The sequence below is a fragment of the Sus scrofa genome, chromosome 10 (assembly GCF_000003025.6).
Source record: "Sus scrofa isolate TJ Tabasco breed Duroc chromosome 10, Sscrofa11.1, whole genome shotgun sequence".
NCBI classification, from domain to species: domain Eukaryota; kingdom Metazoa; phylum Chordata; class Mammalia; order Artiodactyla; family Suidae; genus Sus; species Sus scrofa.
Window position 1 is genome coordinate 23,873,929 of NC_010452.4, and position 14,002 is coordinate 23,887,930.

The 14,002-nt window shown below is 55.3% G+C and overlaps 1 protein-coding gene across 8 annotated transcripts in view; it reads left to right on the forward strand.

Annotated features, from left to right (window-relative positions):
- The window catches only part of NAV1 (neuron navigator 1), a 219,028-nt gene continuing 216,818 nt past the window's right edge, over positions 11,793-14,002 (forward strand). For 2 of the 8 annotated variants that reach the window (XM_021064514.1, XM_021064517.1), the window contains exon 1: positions 11,793-12,095. The gene's annotated coding sequence lies outside the window, so the exon portion shown is untranslated. The remainder of the gene's footprint in view (positions 12,096-14,002) is intronic. The other 6 variants (XM_021064516.1, XM_021064510.1, XM_021064518.1 and 3 more) reach the window with 6 other exon arrangements.

Below are 14,002 nucleotides of genomic sequence, written 5' to 3' on the forward strand. Positions count from 1 at the left end.
CACACCCACAGCATATGGACATTCCTGGGCCGGGGATTGAATCCAAGCAGTAGCTGCGACTTGCACCACAGCAATGCTGGATCCTTAACCCACTGCACCAGGCTGGGGATAAAGATACATGAAAAGCATATAACTGAAAAAAAATTTAGCCTCAATATATAAATGTATATATTTAAATATTTATATATTTGTATAAATATATACAAATCGAAGGAAAAAGTTGAACCATACACATGGGAAAAGATTAGGAGGCATGCCTAGAAGGCAACCCTGATGACCAAAAGACACATGAAAAGATGCTCAACCTTATTCACGGTTGGTGAAACGCAAATTAAAATGGCAATGACCGAAGTTCCCGGCATGGCTCAGCGGTTAACGAACCCGACTAAGATCCATGAGGATGAGGGGTCCATCCCTGGCCTCGCTCAGTGACTTAAGGATCCGGTGTTGCCGTGAGCTGTAGTGTAGGTCGCAGACTCGGTTCGGATCTGGCATTGCCGTGGCTGTGGCAGAAGCAGCTCGGATTTGACCCCCAGCCTAGGAATCTCCATATGTTGCAGGTGCAGCTCTAAAAAGACAAAAGATGAAAATAAATAAATAAATAAAATTTCAATGACCTACAATCTCACATCCGACAGTCTGGTTGCCAAAAAAAAAAAAAAAAAAAAAAAAAGATCTGGCAACCCCAAGTGTTAGCATGGGTGTGGTAATGGGTCCCAGCTTTATAAGCACCAGTATCCCCCCCTCAAGACACACAAATACACAATCAATGCACAATCACAGTAAGATGTGTACAGGAGGTTCCATGGCAGTGAAATTGCCGCAGCAGCAAAACGCTGAAACCATAGAATAGCTCAGCTGTAGTATAGTCCTACAGTGGAATATTACACAGCAATGAAAATGAATAAAATAAAAAACTACATTCATCAACATGGAGGATGCTGACAAATATAAAGTTATGTCAAAAAAAGAAAGCTGTAGGATGTTCCCGTTGTGGCGCAGTTGTTAATGAATCCGAATAAGAACCATGAGGTTGCAGGTTCAGTACCTGCCCTTGCTCAATGGGTTAATGATCTGGCATTGCCGTGAACTGCGGTGTAGGTTGCAGACGCGACTCGGATCCCGTGTTGCTGTGGCTCTGGCATGGGCCGGAGGCTACAGCTCCGATTCGACCCCTAGCTGGGAACCTCCATATGCCGTGGGAGTGGCCCAAAGAAATAGCAAAAAGACAAAAAAAAAAAAAAAAAAAAAAAAAAAAAAAGAAAGAAAGAACGAAAGAAAGAACGAACAAAAGAAAGCTGTAGAAGATCATATGTGGTTAAACTAGCCTATGTGTATATAGTATATAACAGATCATGGGAATGGCTCACACCAAGGTCAGAATCATATTCCCTGCGTGGGGAGGGGAGAAATTCAGGAGGGGAGGACCTCAAACTATTCTCCCACTGCTTCACTTCTTACACTGTATGGTGTTCATAGGTGTGGTGGTTAAAATGTGTATGTTAGCTTGACCGGACCACGAAGTGCCCAGATATTTGGCCAGAGTTATTCTGGGAGGGTATTTTTGGTTTTTTTTTTTTTTCGTTTGTTTGTTTGTTTTGTCTTTTGCCATTTTTATGGGCTGCTCCCGCAGCATGTGGAGGTTCCCAGGCTAGGGGTCTAATTGGAGCTACAGCTACCGGCCTACACCAGAGCCACAGCAACTTGGGATCCAAGCTGCGTCTGCAACCTACACCACAGCTCGTGGCAATGCCAGATCGTTAATCCACTGAGCAAGGGCAGGGATCGAACCCGCAACCTCATGGTTCCTAGTCGGATTCGTTAACCACTGCGCCATGACAGGAACTCCTGGGAGGGTATTTTTGGATGAGATGAACATTTAAATTAGTAGACCAAATTTAAATTAGTAAACCAAACTTCTCCCCCTGGGGTTGGTGAGCTTCATCCAATCAGTTGAAGACTCGAATAGAACAGAGGCAAACCTTCCCCCCAAATAGGAGTTCCCACTGTGGCCTCACTACGTTGGGTTCCCTGTAGTTAAGAATCAGACATAGGAGTTCCCGTCATGGCTCAGTGGTTAACAAATCCCACTAGGAACCATGAGGGTTCGGGTTCGATCCCTGGCCTCGCTCAGTGGCTTAAGGATCCACTGTTGCCATGAGCTGTGGTGTAAGTTGCAAATGTGGCTTGGATCCTGTGTTGCTGTGGCTCTGGCGTAGGGCGGTGGCTACAGTTCCAATTGGACCCCTAGCCTGGGAACCTGCATATGCCCTGGTGCAGCCCTAAAAACAAAACAAACAAACAAGCAAACAAAAAAAACAACCTGACATAGTGTCCACAAGGATGCAGGTTTGATCCCTGGCCTTACTCAGTGGGCTAAGGGTCCGGTGCTGCTGCAAACTGTGGTATAGGTCAAAGATGAAGCTCATGTCTGGTGTTGCCATGGCTGTGGTATAGACCACAGCTGCAGCTCTGATTCAGCCCCTCGACTGGGAACTTCCATATGCCTCAGGTTCGGCCCTAAAATGAAAAAGAGAGAGAGAGAAAGCACCCCTCCTGTCTGCTGCCTTCACACTGGGACATGGGCTTCTTCCTGGGTCTCAGGCCTGCTGGCCCTCAGAGCAAAGCTCCACCACCAGCTCACTGGTCCCCAGGCCTTCAGACTCAGTCTGGAACGAGACCATTGGCTCTTCTGGGGCTGCAGCCTGCCAGCCCCCTCGGTGGGTCTCAGGGCCAGTCTGGTGTGCCTTTGATCCCTGGGGGCCATCCCAGCAAAGACCTGGAAGACTTCAATTGCCTCCCTGGGGTGTACAAAATGATGTTCAAAGTATCTAACCCCCAGATGCAAATGCTCCGGGTGCCAGCTTCTGAGAGCCACACACCAGTTTCTCATGGAAAAGGAGAGAGTAAAGCCATAATTACACATTGGTCCCCATCCAAGGGTGCGTCAGACCCACAGTAAATTGAGCTGAAAGTTCATTTTTTCCTTTCTTTCTTTTTTTGGTTGAGTGATTGAACTTGGCTGGTGGAGTGTTGCTAATGGTTCCAGGCGATCAGCATCCCTCCTCCCAGAAACTCAGTCTGGGTTTTATTCTAATTTCTTCTTGTCTCATCGCAGCAGCCCGGCTGGGGGGGCACTGAGCCGAGCCATTTCTTCCCGCCCTTCCCAGAAGGATTGCCAGCTCCCCCCCACACCCCTCCCCTTCTCCTGGGGTTTGGCCAGGTGGCGACAGGGACAAAAGCGCCAGCAGGGGTCAGCAGCGACTCACATCTGCCTGGCTCCCCCGCCCTGGCCTTCCGGCCCGCTGGTCCAGGTCCCCGGAGGCTGGAGTTTAACCTCCAAGGGGCCCTGCATCTCTGAGCATCGCCTGCCCAAGACTCCTCTCCCAAGTGGAGAGCGGAGAGTGGGGGTAGGTTCACTCAGAGCCTGGCTGACGTGGGAGGGGGCGTGTGGTCAGACCTCAGGGAGGCCTGTTCACTGCCCAGTTCCACCCCCTACCCCGGGAGGCTTTGCCGTGTAATCAGATGTGTGATGCCGTGCGGGGGTCGGATGTCAGAAACATCCAAGACATGGGTCGCGGATCTGCGTGGCTGAGCTTTGCTCAGAGACCCAGGACTCCTGGCTGGGCTGGGTACCCAGGCTCTCTGTGTCGGCGGTGCTCCCACCGCTGCTCGTGCTCCGGGGCGGGGGGGGGGGGGCAGAGGGGGGATGGGGATGGGGGGCGGCCTCGTTCACGCCCACGCACTTGGTTGGGAATGGAATTCTCTTCTCCTCGGGAGCATCTAAGAACCACGTCTCCGTCTGCAAAGCCACACAGAGCGAGCTCTGCCCTTGTTTGCAGGCACATCCCTCATGCTGGGCCCACTGCCCATCTTCTTCCAGCGCTGGTTCCCTATGGCCCCTCCCGTCCACATGGCTGTTTCACCCCTCCGGGCCCCTGACTTTCCTGCTTCTCCCTGGCATGGTGGGGGGAGCACCCAGGGAAGCAACCAACGGGGGGGCAGGCCAGGAGGGGGGTGGTGGCTGTGGGACAGCTGTCCAGCTGGAAACAGCTCTGGGCTGGAAGAGGGTCCAGTCTGTGCTGAGACTCTGGGCCCAACACCCTCCAGGAGGCCTCCCCCACTGCCCCGCTTATGGGTAGAGGCCCTGCCTCCCGCCTGCCTGTGCAAGGGGACTTGGGCCAAGCCTGGGCACCTGGCCTGCTTTCCCAGGAATAGAGTTACAGCAGCTGATCCAGGCAGCAGGTGTGGGCTGGCGTTCCAGCTGCCGCGGGGCACATCTGTACCCAGTGAGAAGGCTGCAGCAGCTGCTCCCGCCAGTTGTACACTCGTCCCCCCAACACACCCCCAGAGGGAGGGGGTCCCCAAAGGGCCAGGAGAGAGCACTGAGGGGGTGATCAGCATTCCCAGAGCACTCTCCCCCCAAGATCCCGAGTGGGACCCCTTGCCAAACTGCCCCCTCCTGGCCCCTGCAGCTGGGGATGGGGGCTGTGTCCTCTGGCCTTGCAGTCCAGCCCTCTGGCTGCAGTGGGCCCTGCTTCCTTCCCATGGGCTCAGCTTAGCCTCTGCAGGCTGGACTCAGAGTCCTGGCTCTCAGTGGCTCTCCCAGAAGATGGGGAAGGAAGTGCTTGGCAGGGTGGCTCTTAATACATGCAAAGGATTTCTTACCATGTGAGTGTCTCAAATTGTCACTTAAAGGGAAAGGGGGACATTTGGGGTTCAGTCTGAGCCAGGTATATGCCACAGGAGTGGCCCCAGAAAGACAAAAAAACAAAACAAAACCCTCCATCTCCTGGTAAAACCCACATGGGACTCCCATCCCCTTCTCCCCTCGGAGGGAATTCCCTCCCATGCCCACCTCACCCACCCCACTCACTGCAACCAGAGTCACGTCTACAACCTCATCACCAGGTTCACGGGCCAACTCTCGCCGCCAACACCTCCTACCACGGCGTCCCACCCCCGGCCCCCGCCTTGGACCCCACAGCCCCCAAACCTCAGGGGCTACACCCAGCACCCATCTCCAGGCTGTGATCCCCACATGCAGGGTCCCCCTCCGGGGGCCCAGCCTGCTCCCTGACACACCTGAAGCTCTTCTCTCTCTCTCCCACTGCATCTCAGTGTTCTTAACATCCTTCTTTTGGCCTCTCAAGACACTTCTCTTCTTCATTTTTTTTTTTTTTTTGGTCTTTTTGCATTTTCTTGAGCTGCTCCCGCAGCATATGGAGGTTCCCAGGCTAGGGGTCTCATCGGAGCTGTAGCCACCTGCCTAAGCCAGAGCCACAGCAACGTGGGATCCGAGCTTCATCTGCAACCTACACCACAACTCACGGCAATGCCGGATCCGTAACCCACTGAGTGAGGCCAGGGATGGAACCCGCAACCTCATGGTTCCTAGTCGGATTTGTTAACCACGGCGCCCACGATGGGGACTCTTCTTCTTCATGTTTCAGGACCATTTACAGATAGAAGAAAATACTCACAAAGGATGCTAGGGGTATAGCTCACTGTTTACTCACGACACAGATCACACCTGAAGTTGGTCCCCTCATACAAACAACCACAGCAGCTCAAGCACAGGAGGAGTGAACAACGCCTTCAGTGACCTCCCCTGGGAAGGGAAGCAGGAGTGACCACTGCTACCCGTTGGACGTCCCAGACCGCTTTAAAGGTGTATTTTCTTTCTCTTTGTTTTTTGGTCTTTTTTTTTTTTTGCTTTTTAGGGCTGCACCCATGACATATAGAAGTTCCCGGGAGAGGGGTCCAATCGGAGCTACAGCTGCCAGCCTATACCACAGCCACAGCAACATGGGATCCTTAACCCACTGAGTGAGGCCAGGGATGAAACCTGCATCCTCGTGGTTACTGGTCAGATTCATTTCCGCTGAGCCATGATGGGAACTCCTAAAAGGGTATTTTCATAAGATATGGTATACAGTTGTGTGGGAGCATCTTTGGGCATAAATTGGATCATAGGGTGCAAACTGTTTTGCATTTTTTTTTTTTTTTTAGGGCTGCACTGGCGGCATATGGAAGTTCCCAGTCTAGGGGTTGAATTGGAGCTGCAGCTGCCCGCCTACGCCTACGCCACACCAGATCTGAACCATATATATGACCTACACCACAGCTCACAGCAACGCCAGATCCTTTTTTTTTTTTTTTTTTTTTTGTCTTTTTGCTATTTCTTTGGGCCACTCCCACGGCCTATGGAGGTTCCCAGGCTAGGGGTCGAATCGGAGCTGTAGCCGCCAGCCTATGCCAGAGCCACAGCAACACGCATCTGCAACCTATACCACAGCTCACGGCAACGCCGGATCGTTAACCCACTGAGTGAGGCCAGGGACCGAACCCGCAACCTCATGGTTCCTAGTTGGATTCGTTAACCACTGCGCCACAACGGGAACTCCAGCAACGCCAGATCCTTAACCCACTGAGTGAGGTCAGGGATCAAACTCTTGTCCTCATGGATACTAGTCGGGTTTGTCACCACTGAGCCATAACAGGAAATCCCATGTTGCAACTTTTATTTCTCTTAATGTTCAACTCTTTTAAGATTCTGTGGTTGTGTCATAGATATAAATAGCTTGTAAGTTCTGGGTGGAAAAACAGGATTCCTTGGGGGCCTTAAGAGTCAAGCTTAGGCTCTGCCTCCTGTCACAAGGGCAAAACGTGGGATCCCTTGTTTATCACATTATTAAGAATTTGAAGATGGCGCAGTTCCCTTTGTGGCTCAGTGGTTAATGAATCCAACTCAGATCCATGAGGTTGCGGGTTCGATCCCTGGCCTCGCTCAGAGGGTTAAGGATCCAGCATTGCTGTGAGCTGTGGTATAGGTCGCAGATTCGGCTCAGATCTCACGTTGCTGTGGCTGTGGCTGTGGTGTAGGCTGGCAGCTGCAGCTCCAATTCAACCCCTAGCCTGGGAAATTCCATACACCACGGGTGCGGCCCTAAAAAGAAAAAGCAAAAAAAAAAAAAAAGAAAGAATTTGAAGATGGCAACAGCAAAGCATTAAACCAAGCAGGGGCCATGCCCAGGTCACATGCCGGTGAAGCTGGCCTGCCCGTGGGCTCTGCAGAGACTGGCGGTCCCCTGGCTGCTTTGAGTCAATGCATCCCCTGACTTGACAATAGACATTCCTGCCTCCATGTTGGACCTTGTCCCTTGATTCTGCACCCGGCCTCCAGCTGCATTCTCGTTCCAGCACAAGGAAATTCCATTGTCTCTGCCTGCCAGTCAGCACTGCCCTGAGGGCCTCCCAGAGAGTAGGGGTGCTGCCGACAATGACACCCCTGTGCCTCGGATGCAAGTCTGGTGGGAGACAAGACAGCACTGAACTATCAACCAAGAGGCCTGGGTTCCATTCCAGCCCTGCCGCTGAATTTGCTGTGTGTCCATTTGCTTGACATCTTGGCACCTTAGTTTCCGTACCTGTTGAAAGAGAGGGTGGGACTGGACAGTCTTCCAGACCAGGCCCAGCTCCGAAGGGCCACATTCAAGGGACCCTAAGAGACCTGAATGGTAATAACTCGGATCCTACCATGTGTCACTTCCAGTACATGCTCATTAAATGCTGGGGACAGGCGTACGAGGCAGCCATTGTTGTTCCCATTTTACAGATGATGAGGAGGAGTTCCCGTCGTGGCTCAGTGTTTAATGAATCCGACTAGGAACCACAAGGTTGTGGGTTCGATCCCTGGCCTCGCTCAGTGGGTTAAGGATCCAGCATTGCCATGAGCTGTGATGTAGGTCGCAGTGCGGCTCGGATCTGGTGTTGCTGTGGCTCTGGGGTAGGCCATTGGTGACAGCTCCGATGAGACCCCTAGCCTGGGAACCTCCATGTGCCACAGGAGCAGCCCTGGAAAAGGCAAAAAAAAAAAAAAAAAAAAAAAAAAAAAAGGGAGAGAGAGAGAGAGAGAGACTCTACCAGAAATGTGTGGGGAAATAGACATAGTCCTGAACTTGGTTGTGGTGGCAGCTGCATCACAGTAGCTTTACTACGAAGCATGGAAACGCACACTTAGAATGGGTGACTGTCAGGGTATGTTGATTATACCTCCCAAAAGCTGTTCAGAGGAAAGAAATAAATGTGCTGAAGCTGGTAAATGACAGAGACCCTGGCTGCGGCCCCGCCCCACCACTAAGCCCTGCTTTCCTCTGCGGACCCCCAGCAGCCAGACTCCCTGATGCAGATGCCTGGCTGGAGGGTGCAGGCAAGACCCTGACCTCAACTTCATCACCTATAAAACAGAGACAGGAGCGCCCCAGTGGCTCAGCATGTTAAGGATCTGCCGTGTCACTGCAGCTACTCGGGTAGGTCACTGCTGTCCTGTGGGTTCCATCCCTGTCCCGGGAACTTCTGCATGCAGCAGGTGCAGCCAAAAAATAAATAAAGTAAAATACAACAGATAAACATGAGACGTACGAAATGCTTAGACTACAGCTGGTGTCCAGCGAGTGCTCTGGAGGCTGGACGATGGCTCTTTTCTTGGGATGACTCTCACCAGAGCCTACTGAGAAAGAGGGAGGCTGTCTCCCCAGCAGCCCCATCCCTGCCCTGTTGGCCCCTTAAAGAGGCACCTCTCTGGAAAAGCTGGCTTTGGCCAAACACAGTGACTAGCTGTCAGCACATCTCACTTCCTGCTACCAGAGAGAAAGGGAGAAACAGTGCCTTCCCCACAAGGCCGTGGCTCCCTCACTTCTCTAAAGCACCCTGCACTGCACCAGCCTTCCCCACGGACTGCTTCTCCAGGGGCCTGAGCCAGCGGGTGGGGCCGACTGCCATGCCCATGCCCCACCCAAAGCACTGGCATGAAGGCCCTGCGGGCTAAGGGAGGAAGCTAGAAAGGCCGAGCGTTGTTAGTATTCAGATTTCTATCACTCAGAATGAGTTTTGCACGGAGCACAGAACCAGAGTGCACGTGGTGGGATGGGGTGAGGGGAGGTGTCTTCTATTTCCAGTGGCCTTTCTCTTGATATTTGCTCAGCGCTGTGTCAACCAGCTTCTCTTCTGTTCTCTCATGAGGGCTCTCCCAGGCCTTGGTAGGTGGGGGGGGAGCCCCTGGGTGTCCCCCCGCCCCGCCTTTCGATGAGCACACGGCAAGGGCCGAGCCAAAGTGAGGACTCAGATCCTCTGACACCCAGTGTTTTTCCACTATGCTTCTGTGGATGGAGCCAGAGGCTTCCCAATGCTGTTTATTAAATGCCTGAGAAAATAAAGTCTTGCCCTGTGCTCCCCTCTGGCCAAACGGGCTGCTCTGGCCACCCTGCGGGGGAGCCGGCAGGGGCAGACAGTCCCCGGGCTGCATAGGGTGTGGGAGCTCTGATGTTCAAACCCACCCCGGGCCAAACGTAAAACAAATTAGCTCTGATCCTCAGACCTCAAGCTGGCAGAGCCCCCAAGATCTCAGGCCAGGCCTGGAGATGCCACCTGCTGTGCTTGCTCGGGGCTCCTTAGGGGCTCCCTAGGCGTCTCACCTCAAGCCAGATCTGAGACTTCGTGGTGACATCAGGCTCCTGGGCTGATTTTTTTATAACCCATTTGTCACACTGACATTAATCCTCTTGTTAACAATCTCTTTCCTCAGAGCAGGCCTGGCTTTAAGCTGGGGATCGAGGGGGGCATGGGTTGAAGGGTCTCAGTGAGGTCAGCAGGCCTGGAGGCCACCTTGAGGGGACCTAAGTTGGAGCCAGGGTCCCCCACACGCCTCCTGCATCACCTCCCTGCAGCCAAGCCCTTCTTGACTTTCCTTCTTATTGATTTTCATGTTTAAGGAAAATCCATTTGCTTGATTCAGAGCAACTGAGTCATCACTGTGTTGGGAGGAAAACCACTCACAAGGCAGGCACTTGGCAGCGGCCTTTCTGGGCTGGGCGGGACCCTGCTTTCTGCCCAGACGGCGGCGCTGCGTCTGCGGTCCCGGGGGCCTTGCCCCGCCGCCGCCCCATTTCCACCTTTGCTCTCAGGCACCAGCACAGCCTCAGCCCTTCCCCACGACAAGACCTGGTCTGTTCATCACCCCCCACCCCCGGCCCGTCCACCTGCTGGCGTGTTAATCTGGACACCCGCACTGTTGGAGGGCTGTGACTGGGACATTTGGGGGCAGGGGACAGGGATGAGCAGCCATTCATAAAAGGGGGGGGAATACTGATGGACTAGATTTAACCCTCAGAAAGCCATGGTTTTGGCCTTCTTCCCCATTCAGCACCCAGGCAGCAGCATCTTCCCAACATTATGGGTGCGGGTGGGGCCCTGAGTCCAGCCTCCCCGAGGGTCAGCAGACAGTTCAGGCCCTGATACTGGCTGGCAAGCCTGCTGTGTAATCCTCAGTTCCCTGGCTTAGGAGGGCCAAGGAGCCCAGCCAGCCCACACCCCCATGAGCCTCGAGAAAGGACAGTGCTTCTTCTTAAAGGACCAGGCTCCCCTTTGCTGGCCCAGGAGCCTGTGAAAAGCAGGAGAGGTCCCAGTTAGGGCACCGCTGAACGCCAAACTGGATGCAGGGTGCGGGGCTCAGGGATCAGGATAACAACAAATGGTTACAGAGTAGTTCCAGGCACTGTCCTGAGTGTGTCACCTATACTGTCACACTTAATAATCCTCCTGACAGTCGCGGGAGACAGCAGCTATTATTACTGCATTTCATAGAGGGAGAAACTGAAGCACTCAGAGGTTCAAGAATCCGTTCAAGTTCCCAGGGCTGGTGAAGCGTAGCTCCAGGAACCCAGGCAATCTGCCTTCGAGCCCGCACTTCCAGCTGCTACACACAGGGTGAGGGGCTCATCACATGCACGGGTTCCTCTGAGATGCCCCCACCCCCACTCCGCAGAGACAACTCATTTCTTTCACAGACAAAACCATCTAAAAACCCTTTTCCCTGACAAGGTGGGATTCCTCAGTGTCACTTCTGGCCCAGTATCTGGTGTCCCTTTGTTGTTCCCTTATGGCCACCCACAGCCACTGTGACCTGAGTGACTCGATGGGTGTGGCAGGGCTCTGGACTCTTGAGTGCCGCTGCTGGCCACTGGTTGATGTCCCTGGTGAAGGGTTCTAAGACCCAGGGAGCTGGCTCTTCTGAAACTAATGTTTGAGGGTGGGGGGGAGGCGGCAACATCTCTGATCGCAGACTCCAGGGTCCTTGGTGGCACTATTCCCTGTGTCCCAGAGTCCACCGTCTGACCTCTGATGTGCTCTCTTGGGATGTAGGGCTGGGGGCCTGCACTGCACAGGCAGTGCCCTAGGTTCTGACGGAAGCCCTCCTTCCAGCCATTCTGCAGGTCTGGTCACCTCCTCTCCCCACCCCACCCCTGAGGTCCCAGAAGGAGGAGGGGCAGGAGGTGGAATGGAGTCCCATGCCTTGTATTACTGAGCACCTACTGTTTACCTGGCTCTCCTGGGGTCTCCCCTCTCCCCTGCACCCGTGTCCCAGCTCAGACAGGGGGACAGAGGAAGGAAGGGGGCAGGCAGACGGGGTGTGGGGGGTGGGCTGGCCGACCCATCTGTCCCCTCTCCTAAGAACTGCCCAGCCGGCCGAGGACTTGGGTGGGGGTGGGGGCGGCCGGGCCTGGAAGTGGCGGCGGCGGCCCGGGGCCAAGGAAAGGCTCGATTGTGCGAAGGCTTCCTGCCCGCCACCCAGCTCCTCCTTTCTGAGGCCGCGGAGGCGGGACGGAAGGCGAAGGCAGGAAAGGGTTACGGGAATAGCGTTCCAGCGACAAAGTCTGGAAGGGACCGGCGCCTCCGCCCCTCTGCGGGTTAAACGGGCCCAGCGCGGGGGGTGGGGGAGCGAGGGCGCCGAGCGGCGCAGCCTCCGCCCCCCGGCCCGGGGAGGCGGCCGGCGTGTGCCCGGGGCAGCGGGTCACCAGGCTCCGCCCCGCGCCCGGCCGGGACGCACTTTGTTCGGGATGCCGCCTCCCTCCGCGTCGCGGGGCCGGGGCCGCCGGCGGCCCTAGTGCCAGCCCGCGGCTGGACGCGGACGCGGACGCCGAGACTCCGCGAGGGCCCAGCCGGCGCGGGAGCCCGAGAACTTTCTCCTCGCGCCGAGGGCTCGGCCGCCGCGGTCCGGATGCAAGGAGCCGGGGCCCGGGAGTGCCGGCGTGCCGGTGAGTTGCCTGCGCGGAGACCGGGCGGTCGCGGGGCGGGGCTGGCAGGTCCTGCGGGGCCGGGACCGAGTTCCCGGGGCGCGGGTAGGGGAGGTGAGCTCGCGCCCCCGAGAGGCTGCGCGCTGGGCGCGGAGAGGCGCTGGAGTAACAACCGGGGTGCCAGCGGCTTCTCGGGAAGGTGCGTGTCTTCATGTCCCTGTGGGGCAGCCCAGGAATTGACTCACCAGGGGCCACTCAACTCCAGCCTTTCCGAGCCTCGGTTTCCCTTGCGGTGCAGTTGAAAGTGTGTTGAGACCCCATGATCAGAGACGCCGAGGAGTCCCTGCCCACACCTCCCATCCCAGGAGAGAAGAGCTGGGCAAGTGACCTTGGCTCGCAGGTCTAGAAACCCTCGCTGGCGGGGGTGATGCGCTGAGAATCGCCCTCTTGGAGCAAGCTTCCCGGAGGACAGGGAGAGAGGGGAAGAGAACGGGTGGGCTCGGAGCTCACCTGGGGGTCCCCTTGCTGGGGCCCTCTGGTCCCTTCTATGCTCGGAGCTGATAGAAACTGGTCGGAGGATAAAGAACCGGCCAGGTCTGAAGGGGGCAGAGAGGGTAGGCGGGGTGGGAGAGGCTGACCGGTGGGCGGTGGGGGCCCTGGGCAGAGGTGACGTCCATCCGGCAGCGAGGGTTCCTTGTCCCTGAGCCCAACACAGGAAAATCAGCTGGCGAGTCAATGGGACTTTGTTAGGACAGCCCAGGGCGCAGCTGGCGCCGGCTTCTGGGAAGCGCCGGATCCCCCTGGATAACGTGCTGTTTATCCGGCTTCCTGTTTCAGTGGTTGGGACCCCATTGGCTGGTTCAAATGCAGTGAAGCCTGCGGCCTCTTGGCGCTACAGAAACCTAGGGTTTGCCTGGGTTTGCATCTTGCGTGCGGTCTCGTTCCCCTGCGTGTGTCCCGTGTGTCCCCTGCAGTCACTTGTCCTAGGGGTTGAGGAACTTCGCACAAAGACACCCCCCCACCTCCCGCCACCCACTCCTCTCCACGTGGGCCGAGCTGCCACCCTGTAGATCCCGGCTCCCTTCCAGCCAAAGACACAGATGACTCCAGCCTGCTTATGATTTGTTTTTTAATCCTGCTTTGAATTTTGGTTTGTGTGTCTTTGGGATTAAACTGAGCAATGAGACAGGGAATCGCAGTGGCTGTGGATTTCCTCCCAGGTGAGCGAGATGAGCTTTATGGGGTCCGCACTTTCCCCAGTGGTTCAGGAGGCGAGTTTTTGATCAGCTTGTGGTTCTGTGCCTGCTTGGCTCTCCCCCAGGATGCTCAGGGAGCAGATAGGTTCTCACGTCTGTCCTCCCAGGTCAGGGAAGACTGGGCAAGGCTTTTCTGGTCTGTACTGCAGCCTCGAGGGGCTGCTTCCTGAGTTTCCCAGGTTCAGCAGGAACAGCCCCTACTCTGAACTCAGGAAATGGATCTGAGCTCCCTCGGGGCAGATTTCACCTTCCGCTTTGTGTTTGTGTCTCCGAGTGAGCACCTTCCTGCCAGCTGGCTTGTTTTACCACCTGCAACAGCCAGCGCTTAGCAGGTACATTCTAAATGTTTGTGGAATTAATACAATTGGAAAAAAAAAAAACCTTAGGTACCACCCAGAGGCCTCCCATCCAATCTGGTGCCCCTTTATTCTTGTTTAGGTTTTCTTTGGGTGTTGTTTGATCTGCCCCCCGCCCCTCCCTGCCCCCAACCTTCTGCCCCCCCTCAAAACCTGGTCCCTAATGTGGTTGATTTGGGCAAGCTTTAGGCATGTAGGCTTTTCCCAGATCTCCTTGGGCAGTCCTGGCCTGTGGAAACAGAAAACAGAGAGGCTGTTTTTTCCTTCCCTTCCCAAACCTTATAGCAGCTCAGCTTTGGCCTCGGGTAGCAAAAGC